This window comes from Vidua chalybeata, chromosome 8 (assembly GCF_026979565.1).
Source record: "Vidua chalybeata isolate OUT-0048 chromosome 8, bVidCha1 merged haplotype, whole genome shotgun sequence".
In the NCBI taxonomy this organism is placed as follows: domain Eukaryota; kingdom Metazoa; phylum Chordata; class Aves; order Passeriformes; family Viduidae; genus Vidua; species Vidua chalybeata.
This window is the reverse complement of record NC_071537.1, coordinates 15,916,608-15,929,495: the sequence shown is the minus strand read 5'-3', so window position 1 is coordinate 15,929,495 and position 12,888 is coordinate 15,916,608. Positions and strand designations below refer to the sequence as shown.

The window sequence follows — 12,888 nt, the reverse complement described above, 5'->3', positions numbered from 1 at the left end:
ATATTCAAAATAAATTATCCCAAAATCATCTATCTATTCCATACATATACATTATCACTCTAAGTGAGCATCATGTCTTCACAAATGGTTACAGGCTCACTTCAAAAATGTGTTTCTGCTATCATTTCATACAAATATTTCTGTGCATGCAATCAGGATATATGTCCTTGCATGCCTGAGTGTAGGTGGGAGTAAAAGAGGATGAGAATTTCACGAGGAGGGAAATAAAAAATTAGAAGAAAAAAAAAAGAAAAAAAAATCATATAATCCCAGAAATTAATTTAATACATTGACTGAACTACTGGAAGGGCAGACAATGGAACTGTAAATATTAACAATATTAACTGTAAAAGGAGAGGAGGCCAAAATAATTTTTTGGAAGTTTAGCAAATACCCCACATTTGCTTTTTCCCCTCCTCATCTCCAGTCTAGCTTCACATCTATGGCCTCTACACCAGGAAATTACAATAACCAGACCTAAGTACAACTTCTACTGTAGTCTTCTTGTTTTAACATAGAAAAATAGATTTCAAGAATAATCAGAATTTTGTCTCATATCTACAGCAGTAGCTGCAACTTTTCAAAGGGGAGAAGAACTGCTCAGGAATTCAGGCTTCAGGCCAAAAAAAAATGAACTTGAAGAGTTTATTTTATTAAAAATAAAATCTCCATACTTTCATAAGAAAATAGTAATTCAGAAGATAATATGAATTCCTGGTTGGTGATAACTCTCTCACTTAAAAATCATTACTGGAACAGTCTAATAAATAAAGAAAAAAGTAATATTTAAGAAATTCCATTGGAGTTTTTAAAAAATTAGTATTTCTTAAAGGCTTTGGGATATTTTTGTGTGTTCTTGTAAATGGGCAATGATTCAACTTTTAATGGCAATCCATATTCAGGAAAGACAAATCTGAGCTTATGGAACATTACTGTAATTTTTTTGAGAGAACAATTCTTCTAGTAATCATTTATAAGAGGTTCTAGCAGCAGCAGAGACTTTTAAAACAGATCATGTCTTTTAAAATAGCCAAAAAACATGTCAGAAAAAGACCCCAAACCAGTAATCTTTTTACAGGACAAAGAAACTCCTTATTAATGACTTGCCACCTTTCACCATTTCCACACCTCCCCCCAACCCATACTGTTCTGTTCCATTTCTAGGATGAATTGCAGATTTCCCTACCCCTGCTTATACTGCCACAAAGTCTTTCATTTCCTGATTACACAAGACATATGAAGCAATTAAAAACTGTATGTACACATTCCTTGCAGGATACTGATAACCACTCAGTAAGTGCCCATCAGTTACAGCCCCATGAATGCTGTAACAATGACAGGGATTACACCTATCTGTACAAGAGTTGTACGAGTTTGACATGGAATGTAAGTCTTGACCATGCAACTTCTGACCTTCAACAGAAGCAAGAGAAAAAAATTCATTTGTAGCGCTTCAAATTAAGCACCATGGGGGGAAAAAAATTACTGATTACTTTGATCAATTACAAGAAGGCAGGAAAAAAAATCCCCCCAATCATGCACTTTTTATTCAATTTTTCCAAGTAATACTTTAAACAAAACACACACAAATATATCAACTCTCAAATGAAGAAACTGTGCTTATGGATAATCATGTTTTTAGAATTCATATCTTGCTACCAATGCCAATTTTGTCCTGATTCTAGAGATGCTCCCAACTAGTTCCCATAAACACATTGCAAGAAGTACCCCTCTAAATGTTCTTCCTATTTCTCCTTTCATTGTAATAAAATCCCAAAACGAAACAACACCGAGCTATACTAAATAAAATTTTAAAACTAAGTAATATTTAGAATTCAAATTTGCATGATGATTTTAGTGGGATCAGTGCAGCAGAAAACACTGGCATTGAAAATTAACATTCTGCCCTTAAAACAGCCCTGTCACACTGTGACTATAACCATGGCATCCCTAACCATGATACTGTATCACACACTCCATTTGAGCTGCAATTTCACAGGAAACACTGCAGAAACTTCCTTTGTCCTACAATATACAAAGATATTTTCTGTTTACACAAGCTGCAAACTTTGTAGGGATTTTTCCACGGAGTAATTTCATATAGGTGGCTGCATACACCCTAAAAAGCTTTATAAAATAATGTCCAGGTGTTTCCTGTAATTCAATTGCAGTTATGGTAATAAGCATATTTCTTAAAACCTAAGCAGCCTTTCAATGCCAGATGCCACCTATGTTCCAGTTCTGCCATTCTTACTCATAATTACATCTCACCACTCTATTTAAAAGCTCACATTACATGCCAGAACAACACAGAACTCAGCTGTGGCCTATTCAGAGAAAAGATTTTATTAATCTTAGTTTAGCTGTTATGCTTTGCTTGCCTGGTTTTCCTGGATGTGCAATTTCTGTCAATTGTTCTCACTAATAGTATCCTGTTTCTATGAGCAGGAAAGGGCCGAGTACAGTTTGTTAGTTAGCATTACTTCCTATAAGCAGGGTCCTTATTCTGTAGTAGCAGCACTAGAGCTTTCATTGTTCATGCTGGATAAGCAATGGATCACGCTGATGGCTGTTAATGGACATCCTCTGCAGCGAAACCCCAACTGATAATCAGCACACCCAGATTTGCAATAGACTTCCTCCTTCCTGTTTTTACACTGCTGACCAAGGAGATGCCTCTTCCTGCTGAGCCTTTGTGCGACCTACCGATGTATGAAGTAAGAAACTGAAAAACAAGTGCTGCACTACCACTTTTTTTCCTAATTTTGTGTTGTAATCGTTGATAAAAAGGCAGCAGAGGAAATGGCAGCTTCGCTCACTTTAGTACTGGCTATTGCCAGGGAATGAAGTGCCAAGTTTGGCCATCTGTTTCATATACCAAAATGGATACAAGTGGATGTAGTTGGAATCTATATTATTTCATAGAATATAAAATAGGAAACTGAAGTCTATATAGCAGTATTTTTATCTTCCTTTAATATTTCCAGAGACTGTTTTTTACATAAATTGTTATATTTTAGGAGCAATGGATTAATCTGTAAACCAAATTGTGAGCTTCTAAGTTCTTTTAAAAAATTTTATGAGATTTCTATTAGACATGTACAAGAAATAATTGGGCCTCTATTACAACCTTTAGCTAATCTGTCAACTTTATCTAGAGCACTTGAAACATAATCTTCTAGATAAATATACACCAATTAAAAAAAAAAAAAAAAGTCATATTTCAACAATCTCATATGTCTCTTCACAAAACATACAAAATAGAACAGAATATTTAATGTCAGAAATGTGTAAGTTATTTATTTCAATAGGCTTTGAATATCAACACTACACAGAGGTAAATACATTATTTCAGAAATTTAAGAAGTTCCAGATAAAATACCTAGTAATTAAAAAGTTTCAAAACCAATTGGATTAAGAATGTATTCTATTCAATACAGATCAAACCAGACAATCCTTTCCTACATCACACTTCTCTGCAAACACATAGCCAAAGCATGTATTTTACAATGATTTTATATTATTCATTTTTGTTAACTCTATGAGCTCACATAGCCTATACATATAAATCATCATGTATTTAATTAATGTAAAACAACAGCCTGTGCTGTATATTCTTTGCATATCTCCCAGGATCACTGAAGAAAGTGAAACATGACTTCTAAAAAAAGTCTGTTTTCAATTCAGAAGCTGAACTGAAACCCAGTGTTTCTCTCAGTTAGGAAGCCATTAAGAGTGTTGATGCAACTGACTAACTCCAGTTCTTTACCTGCCTGATGAACAAACTAAGAAAATGTGTTCATTTCTTTGCAGCTTCCTAAGTTTATGAAACATACCAGAACAAATATACAGTACAAAACAGTATCTGCTGTTTTATTTTTATATTGAAATTAACTAAAAACAAAACTTGTAGGAAAACATTGCTTCTATGAACAAAATGGGGTAAAAATCCTTCAAAGCCACTCTATGCCTAAGGAAGTGTGCAAACTGTGAAAGTCACAAAACTTGATAGGTTAAATATTTCCTTTTGAAGCTGAAATGTCTCAAAAGTATCCCCCAGGTACATATATGACAGTATATGCTTTATTAATTTTGTATTACTCTGATTCACAGGAGAATTGCCAGGTTACACTCACTGCAATTTTGCAAGCAAATTACTTTCCCTGAGACACAGTGAAAATCCCACTCAGAGTATTAGAACTGAACACTTTTCTCATGCTATATTAAAAAAAAAAATCCCCAGCGTCTTTTAGGCCTTCTCTGTCCAATCCCACGTCTTTCCATCAAGGCTGATGGCACTCTAAAATCTGTTTCCTTCCTTCTTAATACCTCTGTCAGTGATTAAGTTCCCTACTAGTTTGCTATTACTGGCAAAGGTTGAGGTACGGGAAGGGCTTCAGAGAAAGAGAAAAGAGAGAGATCATTAACTCCTTCCTGCACAGGAAGGACCCAGTTTTTCAGGAGTACAGATAGCTCTGTACTGGACATGTACAAATGAGGAAGAGAAGCATTGTTGAAAATACTTCATCAAGCTGAACCTCAAATTGAACTGTTATTGTTATACCACGCTCTGTGGTGACAGGGATTAGGTTTGGGCATTTCAAACATCAGCAGAAAATAGCCAGAAAGACTAGCCACACCTAGATTTTACAACTAGCCACCACAAGCCTTTCAGAAAGATAAAATCTCATGTGATTACCTGATGCTGATGCAAAGCTAGCACTGTATTTTTGAATGAGTTAGTACTTAATAGTTTACTACAACCCATAAAAATAGTTCCCTATTTGCAAATCCTTTTCTGGCATTATCTTAAAAGCACATTATTTAAGACATATTAACCCTCTTCAATTTGAATGAGCTCATTTTAGTAGTTTAATACATAAAATGCAACATGACAAAACCTGAAAATACACCAGCACTTACCAGTCAAAACCAGACTTATATTTAACTGAATTATGCTAGGGCTCCTCAAGTAGATATCAATGGTTCAGCCACACACAAAGAAAGCTGGAGTGCAGGCTACACTGTTGGCTTTCCAAAAAAATCTACAAAGAAGTAAGCACCTGTGTGACTGGCATTTATGAAGGATGACAAATTATGCACTTCCTATGCACATGACAGGTCCAAAATCTGGGTCACCAGACACAGAATAAAATCAGCTTGATGAACAAGTCAATGGAGAGATGACAGGAGTAAGAACTGGCTTTTCTGAATTTAACTGATGTAAGAGTGCACAAGCATAAGCCACTTATATGAAGAGAAGGCTGAATTTAAATGAAACAATGACACAAACTGCATGAAACATCTATTAAGTACACTATTCTGATGACGATGTATCACATGATTCCCCTATTTTAAAAGCTTTAATTTATTTTGAAATTTGTTTCCTAAAGACTAGGACAATTCAACCTCTTTGGTAATGCCTGTGAAATTGGAGAGAGCTGTTTCAGAACAATTCATACAGGTTACTAGCTAGGTTAAAGCTTCACTTGGCAGTTGCCCATTTGGAAATCACTGTAAGAACTGAGTCAGAAGCTGATGTGTGAACAGTGAAAAGATCAAGATAACCTGATTTGAAGACACATATTTCATGACAAACTTAATCAGCATTGAACCTAAAGATTAAAAAAAAAAAAAAAACCAAAAAAAAAGAAAAGGAAAAAAAAAACCTCAGTGCAGATACGATTACTTGTGTGAATAGTTTCAGGCTTTATAAAAACTTGAAAAGTAATATGTTGAAACTTGCAGCAATGCAAGTGATTCCTTATAAAATACTTTTGCTACCAATGGCAAATCTGACCAGACTATAGAAAAACCAGAACTGCAGTTCTGCTGCTGTATGCCAGATTAATCAGTCTGCAGCACACACTCTTCATATGCCCTTTTAACTCTATATAACGGACCAGCAATAAAAAAAAATTGCTCCTTCATAGCAGCACACAGACAGTTGCTTTATCTGACTGTTATCTTTCAACTTAAGTACTTGGAATACCATCAAATCCTACACTAAGTAACAAAACCTGCAACTGACACTACAAGCAATCGTCTGTTTTTTTAGGATACACTGGTTCACAGCACACTGGTCATTCTCCTTACTCCATAACAATCCAGTTACAAAACAGAAATTAGCTATTATAATAAAGATAAACTGATATATAAATATATCTGCTGGTTTAGGCTGGGGTAGTGTTAATTTTCTTCACATGGCTGGTATGGGGCTGTTTTGGATTTGTGCTGCACACAGGGCTGATAATAGAGATGTTGTCGTTGCTGAGCAGGGCTCACACAGAGCCAAGGCCTTTTCGTGCTGCCACGCTGGCCAGGAGGCTGGGGAGAGACACAGCCAAGGTGACCCCAGCTGACCAAAGGGCTATTCCAGAACAGATGGCATCATGCTCAGTACATAAAGTGGGGGAATGAGAAGGAAGGGAGGAGACATTTGGAGCGATGACATTTTGCCACAACAACCCCCTACAGCACTACAGGCTGGGAACAGAGTGGCTGGACAATGCCTAGGCAGAAAGGGACCTGGGGGTACTGGTCGACAGCTGACTGGACATGAGCCAGCAGTGTGCCCTAGCGGCCAAGAAGGCCAAGGGCATCCTGGCCTGTGTCAGGAATAGTGTGGCCAGCAGGAGCAGGGAGGTCATCCTTCCCCTGTACTCAGCACTGGTGAGGCCACACCTTGAGTGCTGTGTCCAGTTCTGGGCCACTCAGTTTGGGAAGGACGTTGAGATGCTTGAGTGCATCCAGAGAAGGGCAACGAGGCTGGTGAGGGGTTTGGAACACAAGCCCTGTGAGGAATGACTGAGGGAGCTGGGGGTGTTTAGCCTGGAGAAAAGGAGACTCAGAGGCGACCTTATCACTCTTTACAGCTCCGTGAAAGGTGGTTGTAGTCAGGTGGGGGTTGGTCTCTTTTTCCAGGCAGCAACTGACAGAACGAGAGGACACATTCTTAAGCTGTGCCAGGGGAAGTTTAGAGATTAGGAAAAAATTCTTCACTAAAAGAGTGACTGGGCACTGGAATGGTCTGTCCAGAGAGGTGTGGAATTATTGTCCCTGGATGTGTTCAAAAAAAAGACTGGATGTGGCATTTAGTGCTATGGTTTAGTTAATGAGGAGGTGTTAGGGCATAGGTCATGGACTCAATGATATCAAAGGTCTTTTCCAACCTCGTTCATTCTGTGTTCCAGAATAACCACTACTTGCGACGGGGTCCTGCTGTTGTGGACATGACTGAACAGCTGTCTCCCCATGGGATGCAGTGAATTCAGTCCTTGCTTGGCTTGTGTGTGCAGCCTTTGCTTCCCCTATTAAACTGTTTTTACCCCAGCCCACAAGTTTTCCAGCTTCTACCCTTCTGATTCTCTCCCCCATGCTGCAGGTGGGGGAGTGAATGAGCAGCTAGGTGGGCTTGGCTGCTGGCTGGGGTTAAGCCACAACAGTATACATGAAAGTACAGTCCTGATCCAAAAGAGATCACAGCTATCACACAAGGAATTTCCAGTTCTTTGGGGCTACTTTGTAATTTCTGTCTGAAAGGGAACCAGGAATGAAACATTAACTTGAAAAGTAGGGCTTCAAGACAAACCATTAATAAAGACAGGGTCTATTGATTTTCAAACCAATAGCTTACAATTCTGTATAAGATTCTCATACTATTTGAAATAAAAAATATGATCAAACCATTAAAATTCTCATCTAAAGCACCGGCTGATGATCTCAGAGTACTCTTATGTCTGGTCTATATTTAAAACAAGACTAAGATATAGGCAAAAATGCTAATTACTGGCTCATGCTCCAAAATGATGAAAACACTGAAAAATTACTTTAGACAATCCTACCAGACAAGTAAGACCGCAGGAGAAAAATGAAGGCAACCACATTTTGTTACTGGATAACCACATCACAAATCCCAACAGACCATAGTCAGAAAAAGTATTTCCCTGCCTGCAATTGTGTTAATGCTGTCAAATCTTCCCACATTTTCAAATTTCATTCATACTGCCTATGTTTCTGCTTACTAACTGTGGTGCTGAAGACACAGAATCACATACCTAAATCATGCCTGCTGGAAACTGTAATATACACTTCCAGTAAAACTGATGTTACATAACATTTAGGCACTTTGCTCATTTTGCTTTGGAAAGGCCCCCTCAATGAATATAAGAGTATCTCCAAAATACAAATTACAGACCCCAGACTGGGCAAAGCACCTGCAGTTGCAAAGTGTACCACAACACAGTAAAAGCAGCAGAATTAGACTGTCACTCCATATCTCTAACTCTGAATTTTCTCAGAACCTTGATCAGTAAAGGACAAAATAGTCTTGCTTATTTTTCTAATAAGCCTTACTAAAGTGTAGTTTTTACCTTTGGCTTTTCTGCAACACAAGGACAGAAGCTCAGAATGAACAGCTATCAATTTGTTTTAGCACTTCAGCCAAACTCATTTATGACGTCTGATCTTCAAACACTGTTTAACCTAAATGAGAAAAATGCAGCACTATACAGAAATTATTTTGCTTTGCAGTCTCAGCTCAGTGCTGCTTTTACCAGTGCAATGCAGTCCTAGATCAGTAGAAGGTGACTGCAGCATGCTGCAGCATCAGACAGAAACACAAAGTGAAAGGTGCTTGTGGGTGTGATTTCTTCAGCCAGAGACAAGAGGACAGCAAAATGTCTTCACAGGAGGCTCTCTAAGAACTCTGCAAAGGAGTTCAGTGGCCAGCACAACTTAGAGCAACCTAGAAGATGCTCTAACATCTACCAGGCAACAGCTTTGTGATGACAGATTTCAGGAAGACAGAATTGAATTAAAAGCATTTTTACACTGACTTTTGAGGAGCACGTTCCAAGCTGCGAGTACATTCTGCTTATAGATAGATACATCAATAGACACAGCGCCTCCTTATCAACTTCACCTTAGCAACAGAATTTCCATTACCACATCCCCCACAGTTTTTATATTTAATTTTACTTTTGTGTTTTTGTTCAGTCAACGGATTGTGGGCCTGGAGGTACTCCCCTGACAGGCTGTGTATGGGAATCACAGAACACCACAGACTTAGTGACGCAAAGCTCACAAGATGAAGTGTTTAGAGAAAGTCTACCATATGTTTATGAAATATTTTGCCAAGCTAGAGTTTAAGAGTTAATTCATCTATTAAAAAAAAAAAAAAAAAAAAAAAAAAAAAAAAAGCTTTGAAATACTACACATTACCACAGACTCAAAGAAACTCATATCTATAGTAGACAGGGCACTGGCAGAACAACTTCTACTCTGTCAAGTTCCACTTTGACCTTTTTCAACCAACCATATACTAACCATCATATAAGGTCAATTATTTTCTTCTGAAGAGAATTTGTCTTACTAGCTACCAGAGCATGTCCAACTGACTATTCAGGTATTAAAATACAGAGTTCAGTGAGGGCCTTAAGTTTTTTGTTATTAAGTTTCTGATTTTTCTGTTGTAGCTGTTGAGAGGATTATGGAAATTGCCTTTCTTTCTCTTTGTCTTCTTCCACTTCCTTTCAAAGATTAGAAATGAGATAGCTCTCCCTGAGAAAAGCTCAAAAGTATGCATGCAACATGAATTATACAATATTAACATGTTCTATAAAAAGGTGAGAGTGATGAGCCTCTAACAAGTTTTGTCACTAGTCTCATTTTGTTAGCCATTAAAGCCAAAAAGATGCTGATAAAAGCTTCACAGTGTCTGATGAAAAAAAAAAAATTCTGGCTTGCTATAGATACAGTCTGCCTATTTAATGAAAGGCATGTTGGCTTAGGTCTCATTTATAATGATTCAGCATATGTTACTGAATTTAGAGAGGCAAGTAAAATAGCAGCAAATTTAAATCAATAAATTAATCCAGTTAAAATCTAAAAAGAAAATTAATTTAATGCAATACAATATCTTCATTTCTTGAGATGCAAAGCAGTCTTTAGGAGCATACTCTCCTAAATAATAAATAATCCCAAGTGCACTAGCTGTATGCTGATTCCTCCCATAAAGGACCTACATTTCACATTCCTCTTTATGGGTAGATCTCAGCAGTAGAAAATCACCTGCAGGATCAGTGTGTATGTTGTTCCTTACCTGTAAATTATACACTAAACCATTATATATCAATAAATGTTATTATTTTTTATATCGTAAGAGCAAGTGCTGCCACTCCTGTAGCAGGGTAGGAAACAGCACCCTGGCAGGGACAGCTATACCTAACCAGCAAGCAAAACACTGAAGAAAAAAAGGAGCAAAAATGTGTTTCCATGGAATCTACATACAGCCCACAAGAAAAACGTACACTTTCTTTGTGAAGCATGGATGCACTACAAGGACATTAATATCTTGATATTAACAATTAAGGATAAGTCAGATCTTGCATATCCTACAATCTTCAGCATTTAATATTACCTCATGCTACTTATCCAACCACTCACCTCAAGTCCCTTCTTTTGTTCTGCTATTTAAGTAGGTATGTTGGTACTTTATTTGATGTGGCAATGCTATAAATATTCTCCTAGCATTACAACCCAGAGATTACAAAAATATTCCATTTCACATAATGAAATTAATGTAATCTCAGTCATTACGTGAGACAACTGGCTTCAGTAGCTTCTGTGACTGGAAATCAATGGATCACTTCATGTTGTAGCCTTATGCAACTGCACATAGAATTACTCAACTCATTTCTTTGATTCATATTGTTTAGCAAGTAAAACCTCGTTCTCATGCAGAAAATAATGCTCCATTTTACGTTCATGCTTCTTTCATTGAAATAGATCTTGTAATTTGATGTGAGATTTCAGACTTTTCAGTTTCACACAGCAATTCACAAATTGTAACAGACAGCTGAGCAGACAGCTCAAGTTTTGATTTTAAATACTGCTGTTCTTAGGGAGTAGAAGCATATTTCTGTGGTGTTGGCTGGACTTCTTTCAAAACACTCAGCCAGGTGCAACCACTCTTTCACCTAATTTTTTCATTTGTAATTGAACACTAGAGGTTAAATCAGACCAACATCCACTTTTTCCCTAAAAATCCTGAAAGTCAACAATGCAAAATTCCCTTACTGGAAAATCAGTGATAGGACAGAAACATGTGAAAAAAAAAAAGAAATTAAATTTTAGGATTTATAAAAAAAATCAGCCTATTTTAAATGCTTAATATGGATAAGAGATTCATATGGTCCCTTCCCCATCCACACCTGTGGATGCCTTCTTCTGCTGTGCAGCCTAATACTCTGTCCTTTCTACAGGTTACTCTGATATAAGCTCTATGCTGAAGATGGTGGCGAAACTGCAATTATATTTAATATTTTGTTGTGGTTTTTTGCAGGCATCAGCTTCAACCTGCCTGGGCTTGTTAGGTGAAACTGCCTCCAGGGACAACTCAAGTCTGAAAGCATCCCAGCTACTTTCTCTCAGCCTAAGCCCACAGACCCTCACAGGTGAGATTCCTTGTGATGCTCAGCTTCAGCATCTCCACACTGTATTCCCAAAAGCAGCTGTACTTAAGGAACATGAGGGGAGATCAGAGTGCAGTTTGCTCCAAGATGACCTCCAAGACCAGACAAGCCAGCAAGCAGTCCCTGTGTGACGTCTAGACAAGCCCCCACACTCCCCATGGGGGCTCTCAGAGGATTTTTTAGCCCCAGCCTCACACAAATGCCCAGACTGCCACCTCCCACACAGCTTTGGAGAATCCACTGTAGAGACACTAGCTAACCTCAAAATCAACTGCTATGATGTGCAAAATGACCCATTTGGCATGCAACAGGAACTTCTCTTCCACCAGTTCTCCAGACAGCGTTCTCACCCATGTAGCCCCTGTTCATCCTTTCCCAGCCCTGTCCACACTCTCCAGCAGACACCATTCCCACTGCAGGAACAGCCAGCAGCACCATGCTCATTGCTTTGCAGCACACTGCCACACAAACTGCCTTTTCCAGTTTTCTGCACACAGGCTCACTGTATCTTTTCAAAGAGATAACATTCAAATTCACAGTTCTCTCTCCCCCATCTGGCTAGTGCCTGTGCTTTTTTTACTTCTTTCAGACATCTTCAATCAGGGAAGCACCAGCAAAGCTCCATGATGAAGATCCCCTTTCCCCTGTGTTTCCTCTATAACCCAATTCGCTTTCCACAGGCCCTGCCCTTATCTCCCCAGCTCTAAATGAAAGGTACTTCCACATTCGCCTCTAACAGGAAAGGTTATGCAAAACCTTTTTTTTTCAAAATGCAGGCTAAGCCATTTGGCAGTACGTGGAATTGGAGGAAAAAGACAGAAAACCAAGCCACTGCAGTCATGGCATACCAGAAATGTTCTAAACACTGTCACATTTCGAAGGAAACCGACCAGGGTAGTAGGTATCAGACGCATCATTAGAGGTTGCATAGTGGAGCACTGCAACACCCAGCCGTGATACGGTTTCGGCCCCGTTCTCAGCACAGAACCGGGGGTACCGGCACACCCCGGAGCTGACTCGTGCCCAAGTGCGGGCAGCAAAGCCCGGCACTGGGTTACGGCGGGCGCCCCAAGCCCGGCCACCCGCGCCGGGCCCAGGGCCGCCCCGTCCCGAGGCCGCACTCCAGCCCCGCCGGAGCCGGGCCTTGCCCAGCTGCTGCCCGGTAGACAATGCCAGGGACCGGCCAGCCCGGAGCCGGGCCACGGCCGCTGCCTCCGTTCGGTCCCCCTTCCCTGTCAGAGCGGCGGCACGGCTTGACAGCCCCGCTCCCTGCCCGCGCTGCACCGGCTCCTTCCCTCCGCAGCGCCCGGGACGGGGGGTGGCGGTCGGGCCCCCGCGGAGCGGCAGCGGGGGCTGCGCGTCCCCTCCGCACCCGGCGCGGCCGCTCCCGCCGGCGGCGCCGCGGGCGGCCCCG

General features: G+C 39.7%; 1 protein-coding gene across 4 annotated transcripts in view; it reads right to left on the bottom strand.

Annotated features, from left to right (window-relative positions):
* The window catches only part of EXOC6 (exocyst complex component 6), an 89,049-nt gene that overhangs the window by 73,664 nt on the left and 2,497 nt on the right, over positions 1-12,888 (bottom strand). The window lies entirely within an intron of this gene.